We start from the raw sequence: 13,812 nt of genomic DNA, 5'->3' as shown, positions 1-13,812 counted from the left end.
TAAAGTTGAAATTTGGTTATATAAAATCAAGTTAAGTTTAAATTTAGTGAAGGTTACAATGGAAATAAAATAAAATTAAGCAAAGTTAAGTTAGCGATAAAACACAGTTAAAGCGTAGTTAAAATGCAGTTACTGTTTAGTTAAAGATAAAAGGAATTGGATTCCCTATCGGGATCTAGAATCAGATGCCCTATCAGGATTCAGAATCGGATTTCCTATCAGGATCCGGCTTCAAATTCTCCATCAGGTTTCGTGTTCAGATTCTCCATTGTAATCCATATTCGGATTCACCAATGAGATCCGTGTTCGGGATGCTCATTGGGGATTTGAAAAATCCATGGGGATCCGTATTTGGAATGCCCATTGGCATCCGTATTCGGATTTCTCATCGGAACCTGTATTCGGACTCCCCATCGGAATCCGTATTCGGAATGCGCATCGGGATCCGGCTTCAGAATGCGCTTCGGGATCGGTATTTGGATTCCCCATCGGGGTCCGTATTCGAACTCCTTATCCCGATAGGAAATCCGATTCCGCAACCCAATAGATCCCGATTGGGAATCCAATTCTTTAACTAAACTTTAACTAAATTTTAACTAAGCTCTAACTATGTAAGGGCTATTCTTAAACTACGTAGACGGATTTTTAGAGGTTTTGGACTACCCCTCCCCCCGAGTAGACAATCGTTCATACAGTTTTTAGAAATTTGTATGGACCGTAGACATTTTTCAACCCCCCCTAAAGAGTCTAATTAGTTTATGAACAGTCCCTACATAATTTTCCTGTATTTTTACTTTAACTTAACTTTTACGAAACATTAACTAATTTTTCTCAATTTTTCCTTAACATTGACTTAATTTTAACTGAACAGTCACATCCAAGAAGTTCGAAAAATGTAGTAGTTTCTCTGAGGTTCCATGGAAATATCTTTCACATAGCTTCAACTATACTTCTACTTAACATTAACATAAATTAAACTTGACTTTATGAAAACTCCTACTTCACTCTAACATTACTTTAACAATTTTTTTGCTAAAACTTAGCTAAACTTTAATTAAATTTAAATTAATTGCAGCTTATTTTTTTTTAAATTTATCTTTAACATTGCTTTAACTTAGCTGATATATCGTTAACTGTAGTTTCACTTAATTTTAATTTTATTTTTATTTTAACCTTCACTAACTTTTAACTAAACTTTGACATCATCATAACTCTACGTGATTTAATGTAACCAAACTCCAACGTTACCGTAACTTAATTTTAACTTATTAACTTAACTTTAACTTCAACTTAACATTGAATGTACTTTAAGTAAACGTTAATTTAAATTAAACTAAACTTTGACTTAATCTTAACTTTACAAAAACTTCCAAGTGAAGTGTCAAGAAGTTTAAAACAGTTCCCTGAAGTTCTAAGAAATTTCAAGAAGGTCCAAAATAGCGGCGCCGGTGATTGCCTCTCACCCCAGCAGGCCTAGGCTCAATCCCAGTCGGCACCACCGGGATGTTCTGAGGCATAACATCTCTGATCACGCCTTCCTTCGGAAGGGAAATAAAACCGTTGGTCAGTTGATCCCTATCGGTCGGTAGCATTGGTGCTCAGCTCGGAAAACAAGATCGGCGAAAAACAAATCAAGGAAAATAAAATAAGAAGGTAAGGAACTTCCATGAAATGAAGTTTCGCTGATTTTCTCTGAAAGGATCTCTGAAGTTTCCTTGAAATAATTTGAACTTTACTTTAATATAATATTTACTGTAATATAACTTAATTTAAACTTAAGTGCCACCTCATTTAAAAGCAAGGTTAACATAACTTTAATTTTAGTTTCACATAATTATCAACATTTAAATTATATTTAACTCAAATTTGACTTCAACATATTGAACTTAAGTTAATTCAATTTTAACTAAATATTAACGTGTCTTTAATTTAACTTAAACTTTAGTGTTATTAAACCTTCACTAAACTTTAACTTATTTCTTATGTTGATTTAATTTTAATATTACGTGAGTTTATCTTTAACAAAACTTTAACGTAGTTTTATTAAACTTTAACGCATTAATTTATAACTTTAACAAAGCTTTAACATAAGTTTAACATAACTTAAACATAACTTTAACATCACTTATCATAACTTTAACATATCTTTAACATAACTTTATCATAACTTTAACATATCTTTAACATAACTTTAACATAACTTTAACATAACTTTAACATAACTTTAACCTAACTTTAACATAACTTTAACATGACTTTAACATAACTTTAACATAACTTTAACATAACTTAAACATAACTTTAACATAACTTTAACATAACTTTAACATAACTTTAACATAACTTTAACATAACTTTAACATAACTTTAACATAACTTTAACATAACTTTAACATAACTTTAACTTAACTTGAACATAACTTTAACATAAAAATTTAGCTTACTTTTGCTAAACCTTCACTAAACTTTGCCTCAATTCTACCTGGACTTGATTTTATTTTAAGCTAAACTTTAACTCATCTTTTACAAAGCTTTAACTTAACTTTAACTTAAATTTAACTACACCTATCTATTACTTCCCGCATAAACAATAACCATAAGATGCGCCTAACCGCCAATTCGGGATATCATCCCAATTTTATGTGGTATGGTCGCACCATCTAAGATATCGTCAGTATATGGTACACGGTTATTAGGGTTTACTTTAACGTAACATTAATATAAATTTTACAAAAACATAACTAAAATTAATCTTATTAAGTTATGTTAACAATAACTTAACTTTAAATTAACTTTAACTTATCTTCCATTAAACATTAAGTAAACATTAACCTAGCTCTAGAATAATTATGAAGTTATTTTAAAGCTGTAGTTCTTGCTAAAACTTTCAAATGAAGTATCACGAAATGACACTAGCAGAAACTTCAGGAAGTTCCAAGAACTTCCTAAAAGTTCAAAGAAAATTCAAGAAATTTCGAAAGCTTTCCTTGGAAATAGCTTTAACATAACTTTATACAATCTTTAACTCAATTTTTACAAATTTTTACTCAAGTATTTAAAGACTTAATCGAGCTTTTACTCAAAGCTAACTTAATTAAACTAAACCTTCAGTAATCTTTGACTTAACTGTGGCTTTATTTTAACTTAACTTGAGTTAACCTTTATCAAAACTTGTACTACAGTTTACTTAACTTTAACTAATTAACTTTACTAATGTTTCACAAAACTGTAACGAAGTTACTTAACTTTATATTTTCTAAGCTTTAACGTAAATTTAACTTAGCTTTAAAATATCATTAACTTTACTTTAATTAAATCTGGCCTTAGATTTTTCTCAAAATTAACATAGCTTGATTTTATCTTTAACGTTACTTCAACAGATTAACTTAGCATTAACTTTCACTACACATAACTTCAACTTAACTTTTACTAAACGTTAACCAAAATTTAACTTTGACTTAATTTTAACTGAACAAGAACTTCCAAGAAGTCTCAAGTTTAAAGGAGTTCCAAGAACATCAAAAACTTCCAAGAAGTTCCCTGAAGTTCTCTGGAAATAACTTTAACATAACTTTTTCTATACTTTAACACATGTTTAACTGAATTTTAACAAAACTTATTATCGTATTATTTTAGCTTAACTTTAAGTTTAACATAACTTCAACTAATCTTTTACTTTTAATATAACTTTATGGCAACTTAAACATACCATTAACTTTAACTTAACTTTAACGAAACGTTCACTAAACTTTAACTTGACTTTTACTTAATTTTCACTGAGCTTGATTTTATCTTTAATACAACTGTAACGAAGTTACTTAACTTTATATTTTCTTAGCTTTAACATAAATTCAACTTTACGTTAAAATATTATTAACTTTGCTTTTATTAAAACTGCCCTTAAATTTTTCTCAATATTAACTTAGCTTGATTTTATCTTCAACGTTACTTCAACAGATTCACTTAGCATTAACTTTCACTACACATAACTTTAACTTAACTTTCACTAAACGTTAACCAAAATTTAAGTTTGACTTTATGTTAACTGAACAAGAACTTCCAAGAAGTTTAAAGTTTAAAGGAGTTCCAAGAACATCAAAAACTTCCAAGACTGAAGTTCTCTGGAAATAACTTTAACATAGCTTTTTCTCTACTTTAACACATTTTAATTTAACTTTAACAAAACTTATCATTGTTTTATTTTAGCATAACTTTAAGTTTAACATAACTACAGAGCACGACTATTGGATACCCTAGTGGCCCGAGGTAGACAACCCTTCCGTGAAGTAAGAGATGTATTGGGAACACGTGATCTTCCCTACATGCAAGTGATCTACGAATTCCTTTGTTTGTCTGATGTTAGAGTTTGATGTGACTATCCTCTCCTTTCCAAACAATTTCCCGCCATTGTGTCCCAGTCTTATTATCCTCCTGTTCCTGTGCTACTTGCCTCTGCCCAGTCAGGATTTGGTCAACCGTCCGAGAGTAGTATCTGAAGGAGGCTTCAGAAAACAGTTTCCTACCTAGATCCTTCCAATTGAAATTGTTACCCATTAACCTCGAGCCCGCCACGAGTAATTGGTACCCAATACTAACCTAGAAATACTGCTATTTAAAATGTAAATCAAACATTACTGATTTTGGCTCCGCAAAGTGTCACACACTACTGAGCCTAGTAAATAAACGAACTAGTTAAAAAAAAAAGTTTAACATAACTTCAACTTCAATCTTTCATTTTTAATAAAACTTTATGGCAACTTTAACATATCATTAACTTTAACTTAACTTTAACGAAACGTTCACTAAACTTTAACTTGACTATTACTTAATTTTAACTGAACTTGATTTTATCTTAAGTGAAACTTTTACTTAATTTTACTAAACTTCTTATCTCTTTAACATTGAATTAATTTTAAATTAACAAAAACTTGCAAGAACTTCCAATACCTTCCAAGAGCTGATGTTTTCCTGAAGTTATCTGGAAGTTTCAGTGATGTTCCCTGGAAATAAATTGAACATCACTTCAAATAAACATTATCTCAAATTTAGCTTTACTTAAACTAAAGTTTATAATAATTTAATCTTAACTTTAACTTAACTTCAACATATCTCTAACTTTATTTTAATTAATCAACTTAAATTGATTTTAAGTCGACTTCATCTAAACATTTACTTTGATTAACCTTAACTTTAACATAACTATAATTAAATTTAAACATATCTTTGACTTTAGTTTAACTAAAATTTATCTTAACCTTCTTTTAACATTACCTTAACTTTAACTTTATTTAAAATCCACTTGATTTTACATATAACTTAACCATACTGCCACATAATTTTACATAATTAACAAAACTTAACTTTAACTAAAATTTATTTCAACTTTAACTTAACTTTTGCTAAAAAATAACTTGAATTTAAACTCAATTTTTGAGATCCAGCTACGGATTATCTTTCAGGATCCAGATTCACGATATTCCAAAGAATTGCCACAAAATTCCCAAGAATTTTCACGAAGTTCCCAAGAATTTCCACGAAGTTCCCAAGAACTTACACACTTAAATTTTTTCGCCGGGATTCCAACAGCCGAGTAGTTCTGCGATTTATTTAGCTGAGATTCAGAAAGTCAATTACCGAGACTCAGGTAACAAATAACATTTTGCTGAGATATCAACTAACAAACAGATATTTTGCAGAGATATCAGTAAAAGTAAATGCCGAGGTAGTCGGCTGTTGGAGATTTTACCGAGCTAGATTAAGTGTGTACAAGAAGTTTCCAAGAACTTCCAAGAAGTGCCCAAGAACTTCCAAGAAGTTCCCAAGAACTTCCAAGAAGCTCCCAAGAACTTCCAAGAAGTTCCCAAGAACTTCCAAGAAGTTCCCAAGAACTTCCAAGAAGTTCCCAAGAACTTCCAAGAAGCTCCCAAGAACTTCCAAGAAGTTCCCAAGAACTTCCAAGAAGTTCCCAAGAACTTCCAAGAAGTTCCCAAGAACTTCCAAGTAGTTCCCAAGAACTTCCAAGTAGTTCCCAAGAACTTCCAAGAAGTTCCCAAGAACTTCCAAGCAGTTCCCAAGAACTTCCAAGAAGTTCCCAAGAACTTCCAAGAAGTTCTCAAGAACTTCCAAGAAGTTCTCAAGAACTTCCAAGAAGTTCTCAAGAACTTCCAAGAAGTTCCCAAGAACTTCCAAGAAGTTCCCGAGAACTTCCAAGAAGTTCCCAAGAACTTCCAAGAAGTTCCCAAGAACTTCCAAGAAGTTCCCAAGAACTTCCGAGAAGTTCCCAAGAACTTCCAAGAAGTTCCCAAGAACTTCCAAGAAGTTCCCAAGAACTTCCAAGAAGTTCCCAAGAACTTCCAAGAAGTTCCCAAGAACTTCCAAGAAGTTCCCAAGAACTTCCAAGAAGTTCCCAAGAACTTCCAAGAAGTTCCCAAGAACTTCCAAGAAGTTCCCAAGAACTTCCAAGAAGTTCCCAAGAACTTCCAAGAAGTTCCCAAGAACTTCCAAGAAGTTCCCAAGAACTTCCAAGAAGTTCCCAAGAACTTCCAAGAAGTTCCCAAGAACTTCCAAGAAGTTCCCAAGAACTTCCAAGAAGTTCCCAAGAACTTCCAAGAAGTTCCCAAGAACTTCCAAGAAGTTCCCAAGAACTTCCAAGAAGTTCCCAAGAACTTCCAAGAAGTTCCCAAGAACTTCCAAGAAGTTCCCAAGAACTTCCAAGAAGTTCCCAAGAACTTCCAATAAGTTCTCAAGAACTTCCAATAAATTCTCAAGAACTTTCAAGAAGGTCCCAAGAACTTCCAAGTTGTTCCCAAGAACTTCCATGAAGTTCTCAAGAACTACCATGAAGTTCTCAAAAACTTCCAATAAGTTCCCAAGAACTTCTAAGTGGTTCCCAAGAACTTCCAACTGGTTCCCAAGAACTTTCAAGAAGTTCCCAAGAACTTTTAAGAAGATCGCAAAATTTCCTTTCGGGACCCGGCATCGAATTCCCTTTTGGTATCCGGCTATAAATAGCATGAACGTAGCTTCAACTTAACTTTAAGTAAACATTTACTCAAATTTATCTTACCTTAATTTAAATATTGTCGTTACTTTAACGTATCTATCTTTATCATATTTGTTTGTTAACTTAATTAAAACTTTATCATAAATTTAACGTATCTATCTTTAACATATTTGTGACTTAACTTAAACTAATAAGCTTAACTTGACTATAACATAACTTCATCTAAACATAACTTGAATTTCCACTTAACTTTTAGTAAACTTTAAATATATGGTATGTTAATTTTAACTTAACTTAACTTAAATGTAACCTAACCTTTCGGGATCCGGCATCTGATTCCCTATCACAATCCGTCAATTTTCTCCTACTTTTTTGGAAACCCTAACCACGATGCCCCAGGCGTCATCCTTGCACGTAATCGTGTATTTAGGTAGGCAACGGTAGGGGAAATTCATAATTCGCCACCCGAGGACCGGTTCCGTTGGCACTTGGTTAGAAAATTCTGAACTACTGTCCACCAGCCAAAAAATCTTGACCCCTGAACAAGTTTGCCGAAGACAGTAACTAACTACAGAATAGTTGGGTAAAAACCGTTAAGATCTACTGAATAAATAGGAGACCTTAAATACTTTAACTTCATTAAAAGAAAAATTAACAAAAGTTCCTTCCACCATTATTACCAACAGCACCAAGCAATTCCCTCGAGTGAATGACCACGACAACATAGCTTGATGTCACCTGCTGCAATTTGCAGTACGCACACCGCACACTGACAGCTCTTCAACACCGGGACATCCTGTCCCGGGCACTGAAAAATAAACGAGGTCAACACGTCTACGGACACGGCCATATGTTATTTAGACAACATCCTTGTCGTCTGCGCTCGGTCGCTGTTCATGTGCCAGTCACCTGCAGGATGTTCCACCCTTCCGCTATTTCCCACCAACCTTTAAACCAAGAGAAAACAATCAATCTATCACAGGCTGCACTGCAGCCACCCGCCGCAGCAATCAAGGAAAGCGACGTCGTGCAAATTTGTGACCTACTTGGATCGATTCACATTGTTCCGTAGTAGTTGGCGTTAAAAACCGAAGAAGGGGGAAGGACAAAAACAGAGAAAAACTAACTTCAATCAGTAGCGATTTGCTGGAATGTCCCATTTTTCTTCGGCAACTATTGGAAACAATGAAGGGCCAACTATCTGCGCCGTCGTCGTCGTCGTTGTCAAGAACTACCGATACGGACGATTCGGAGCCAGAAATTACCGTTGGTTTTATTGTCGCTTTGGAGAATACTTTTAAATTAAAAAAGTTTCGTCCTGTGGCCTGCTTGATATGGCCTTCCTTGAGAGCCCGCGATGGATGGTTGCTTGGAAGTTAATGGATCTGTAGGAAACGTTTGCGGAACGAAGCGCAAAGGAGATGGGAGGCCTCCTCAATTGAACGTCCAGAAATGTTGGTCGATGTGGAGCTTTTTCTATTCGCTTCCAAGTCGCTTGAACGCTGACCTATGACTCACTTGTAGTGTTTAATTGCGCTATTGAATCCCGTTTTACACATCCTTTCACTAATGTAAAATTACAAATGGTATTCGAAGTGGATTTATCAAACAAACAAATATTTATCGACAATCCGATTCGGTCGAAATAGGGATTAAGGATGAATAGTTGTAATTCAAGTTTCTTCGATTACTCTTTCCCACATTCGGTTAGACACCACTAGATTAACCAACGACTCAATCTGACGTTCCCGTTCCAAGCCCTAAAATTCACACGTTCTTCATCGCGCTTGCATTCCATTGTGGCAACCGACCAACGCAAACAGGATGCAATCCTTACCCGGAAGGCTGGTAAATCCACCGGCCGATGAACGAGACGAGAAAAAAAAAGTTACCGGTAACCGTATTGTTCAAATATTTACGTTTTTTGCCATTCCTCGCAAACACCACACGGGAAGCGGCAGACAGTCAGCGAGCTGAGTGGTACAATCCCGGGTTTTTGAGCCACCGCCGGAGGGAAAATGTCATCCTAATGCAAAACTGCTGCTTGTACGATTTGCGAATGCATGACGTGCATAACCAGGCGGAAGTGTCTAAAACTCTACATTTTTTACCCCCGCTGCTTGTGTGCGTTCCAAACCACAGTGGCGAGAATGAACAATGCATCATCATGAGGAAAAGCGTTTCATAATATTTGAACAACTTTGCACCTTCCGGTTGGTTTCGTTCGCAGAAAGTAGGCTTAGATTATGCTTCGGATAAGCGATCTCAGTTGGCTACGGGGACGGGATAATTTCCTGATGTTTATCACTTGGGTGGGGAAAAGGATTGCTGAGAATGTATCATTTTGATACAATTTGAACGAAATGAAATTCTCGAAACAATCTGTGAAAACGGTGAAACGTTTTACGGGCCATTAAAAGAGATTTGCAAATGTCGGCGGGAGTGAGGTTGATATGACGATATGGTTGATCGCTGCTGAGAAATCCAACGCAGAATGGTGACGGTGATTTTCCATTTTACATATGGCCTCGTAAAACAAGCTCCACTTCGGATTTTACCACGAAATGGTTCGTAAGTTTTGTGATAAAGCATGGTCCAGTTTGAATTTGGTCGCAAGAAATCAGCTCGACCTCGGGATTGGTTTGACGTGAGAAAAATGTTAAGTAGTTGTTCTTGTTTTAGTAAAACACTCTAGAATTAGCTTAGTAACACTCAAATAGTATCTTTATTCACTAGCGAACTGTACTCTTCGACACGCTATAGAGTTCTGAATGACTCGACGAATGAATACCAATGAATGAAGTAAGAAGAAAGAAATAAATGACAACCCTGAAGGGGTGTACTCAGAAGGGATGTGCACATTCTACAACAGTTTTCAAACTAAAGCTTCTTTTGCACTTTCGTACAAATCAAAACTTTACTCGAAGTTTCGATTATTGCTTGTTGTGCAGTCTGCTGGTCAACCTCTGTAAGCCTCAGCAGCTGAAGTAGTTGCTGCATAAGTTTTTGAACGTTGTTACACTTCTTGCTGTCTTGCATTCGCTCGGTAGTTCATTCCATAATCGAATAAAACGATAGCGCAACGATTCACTTAAAAAATGTGTAGAGCATCTTAAAATAATTAAATCACTTGACCTAGAAGATTGTGAGTTAATAAAGAAGTTTCGAAGGTGTATCGGACATTCTAAGTTTCATGTAGTTGACGAAATCGTAGCCGAGTAATAAATTAGAAAAGTTAGAAATGTGATCGTATTTCCGCAGGTCGTATACGTATCTGGTAACGGCATTAAATACCACGTTTAATTTCTTTGAATTTGTTTTAGAAGTTAAGCTACAGAGAATATCCCCGTACAAAAATAATGGAAAAATCAAGGATCTAGCCAGCTGAAGTCTGATATGTTGAGGCGTGGAGTGACGTAACAAATCTAGGGAGTGAAGCGTACAATAAACTTTGCTGCACACAGCATTGACTTAAGCATTCCAGTTGAGGTTGCAATCCATTACAATACCAAGATTTTTAATTGTGTCAGTGTAGGATCTAAGCAACCATTGGTTTTGTAACAACCTTAAAGCATGAGAATAAATATTCATTATCAGTTGTACCTCGGACCGAACCAGACGTTTCTACATTTAGCGACGAGCGATAAAAGTTACCCACGGATTTGGACACTCCACCCCAGAAAATTTTACTCGGACCCCCGTGAGATGGCTTGGCCTATGGTGAGTACTTGTGATAAAGCAGATTTTCGAGAGAGTTTGCACTGGAAAATTCTAATGTACCAAACCTGAAATCATTTCCGTGGATAGGAAATTCTTAGGGATGATTTTACCTGAGAAAATTGAATTTCAATTACTCCCGTAAATCCGGAATTTAACATCCTAAGAAATAGAGGCAGTTCAGGGTATTTTTTTTTTTTTCGGAATGAAAATCCTAATCGCTTAGGGATGATTCTCACTAAAACAATTTTGTTGATGACGTGAGACCCGGTGATTCTGGAAAAATTCTAAACAAAATACGCGGAACCCATAGCAACGGGATGAAGTACGCAGTGAAATATGTAAAAAGTATCATTATGTGGAACCCAATGTTTCATGGGATGCAGTACGCAGAAATTCCTAATGTGAAAGAAAGCGGAACCTTTCGTTTGGAATGAAGTACGCAGGAAAATATGAGATATTTTAAGCGGAATCCGACGTTTAAGGATGTAGTACGCAGTAAATCTGAACTTAGATAATGTTAAATGCGGAACCCAACATTTGGGATGAAGTACGCAGAGTGATACTGTGTATATGTATTTCAGTGCGGAACCTGAGTTTTGTGTAGTACGCAGATCACATGAATTTTGATAAAAATACGTCACAGACGTAGTGTAGCTCGTAAAGTACCTTAAAATGCGTGTTTTCTAGGTAAACCAGTTGATCCCTCCATTTGCCGAAGATGCCGACGGACCAGTGTCTGCCCGCTGGGAGAAGTGGCGTGAACATTTTGAAGCATACCTAGCATGGAAGGACGTTGACAATCAGGAGGAAAAATTCAAATCCCTGATGATGTTCGGTGGACCAGACATCCGGAAAGTGGTCAAGCAAGTTCATGTTGACGAATCACACGCTATGGAGAACCGGTACCACATTGCCATGTCAATGTTGGACGATTACTTTGTACCAAGACTCTCGAAAACGTTCGAACGTCAGAAGTTCCGCGAGATGAAACCAGCTGTAGGTGAAAAGTTTGACACTTTTGTCATCAGACTGAAAAAGCAGGCAGCCTACTGTGATTTTGGAGATCAGCTGGAAAGCATGGTAGCTGACCAAATTATTACAACTACAACGGATGTGAGTCTGAAGAGGAAGTGCCTGGAAAAAGACTTTAACTTCAAGGAGATCGTAGCGATCGGTCGTACCCACGAGTCTGTTCAAATACAGATGAGCGATTTGGACAATCGGAACGGAAACTTACAAAAAGTCAGCGCTGTCGAAACGGAGGCCCATGAAGAGTCAATTTTGAAAGTACGCTCCAAACTCGGAGGACCAAGGCGGTTCAGATGTTTCCGATGCAATGGCAGACATGATTCGAAAGATCCATCGTGTCCAGCCAAATCACTCGAATGCAGAAGTTGTGGTCAAGTGGGACACTTTTCCCGCTGCTGTTTTCTAAAAAGGAAGAAGACCAACGGACAACCGTCCCAGTACAATCGTTTCGGAGCTTCCCGTAAACAAAAGCGATTCGTACGAGAAGTATCTGTAGATGGAACCGAGCGCAACTCAGATGTAGTTGATCTTTTCCATCTAGGAGCAGGAAAGAAACTGGTTCCAGTATCTGTTGGAGGAGTTTGTTTGAAGTTCGTGATTGACACAGGAGCAGACGAAGACGTTTTAAGCGAAGCGGGTTGGGCTACGTTGAAACGCGTTGGGTTTGAAGCATACTCTATCAGGAGAGGAAGCAGCAAAGTATTCAATGCTTATGGGATAAATACACCGTTGAAAGTGCTTGGTGAAGTCGACGCAGAAGCTATGATCGACGGTCGGAGTACCGACACTACGTTCTACGTGATCCAGAATGGGAAATGCTCGCTTCTCTCAGGTGACACAGCAGTCAAACTTGGATTGGTGAAATTTTTGCAAGCAGTGAATGATGAATCGTTCCCACATATGGATGGTAAGCAATAATTTATACAGGTAAATTTAAATAAATCTATTCTAAACTTCACATGTGTACAGGTATTGTTGCTAATATCAAAATCGATAAAACTGTAACTCCAGTCCGCCAAAGCCTTCGTCGCATACCATTTCCTCTTGAAAAATTGACCTTGAAAAAACTTCGGGAGCTAGAGAAGCAGGACATCATTGAACGTGTCAATGAAGCTTCTGAATGGGTCTCTCCAATGTTAGTAAAGCGTAAAAGCTTCGATGAGGTCAGACTTATTGTAGATCTCCGGGAGGCTAACAAAGCAATAGTTAGAGAAGTCCATCCCCTTCCAACACTCGAGCAAATAACCAAGACAATCGGAGGAAATCAAATTTTCACTAAACTTGACATTCGACAAGCTTTCCATCAAGTTCTTCTTCGAGAAGATTGTCGATACATCACCACCTTCATTTCCCCCCTTGGTTTATTCCGTTATAAAAGGCTCATGTTTGGACTTTCTGCTGCTCCTGAGTTGTTTCAAAAAGTTATGGAGACGATTTTTGCTGATCTTCCATGGCTTATTATTTTCATCGATGACATTCTGATCCCCGCTAGAAACGAATCTGAGCTTCGTGAAAGAACTTTGATGGTGTATAACAGATTGAAGCAGTACAAGATACAACTGAATGCTGACAAAGTTATCACAGGCGCTAGGGAAATAGACTTCTTGGGTTATCACATTTCTACACGAGGAATTTCAATTTCTCAAGAAAAACTGGAAGCTATCGAAAAATTACAAGTCCCCAAGTCCACAGAAGCAGTTCGAAGTCTCCTTGGTTTGGTTAATTTCGTTCATCGACATGTTCCAAATATGGCAACCATTACACACCCCCTAAATCAGCTCACAAGGAAAGGCATAAACTTCGAATGGAAACCAGTACACCAACAAGCATTCGAGCAAATTAAGATGATTCTACTTAACAAAAATACCCTTGTATTTTATAATGTTGACGATGAAACTTATGTTATTGCCGATGGGAGTCCTGTTGGCCTTGGTGCTGTTTTGGTACAGAAAGGGAAAGATAATCGCAATCGTGTGATCTGTTATGCGTCTAAAACTCTCACTCCGACAGAACAGAAGTATGCGCAGACTGAGCGAGAAGCTTTAGCATTAGTATGGGCT

At 36.5% G+C, this 13,812-nt stretch overlaps 1 pseudogene; it reads left to right on the top strand.

The window, feature by feature from the left end:
* Positions 1-10,711: 10,711 nt before the first annotated feature.
* Positions 10,712-12,800, top strand: LOC135712576 (uncharacterized; annotated as a pseudogene).
* Positions 12,801-13,812: the final 1,012 nt, after the last annotated feature.

This window comes from Ochlerotatus camptorhynchus, unplaced genomic scaffold, assembly GCF_037179485.1.
Source record: "Ochlerotatus camptorhynchus isolate MF236.1 unplaced genomic scaffold, CSIRO-AGI_Acam_v1.1 ptg000493l, whole genome shotgun sequence".
NCBI classification, from domain to species: domain Eukaryota; kingdom Metazoa; phylum Arthropoda; class Insecta; order Diptera; family Culicidae; genus Ochlerotatus; species Ochlerotatus camptorhynchus.
Note: the sequence above shows the minus strand (reverse complement) of the source record. Positions and strands in the feature narration are given on the sequence as shown.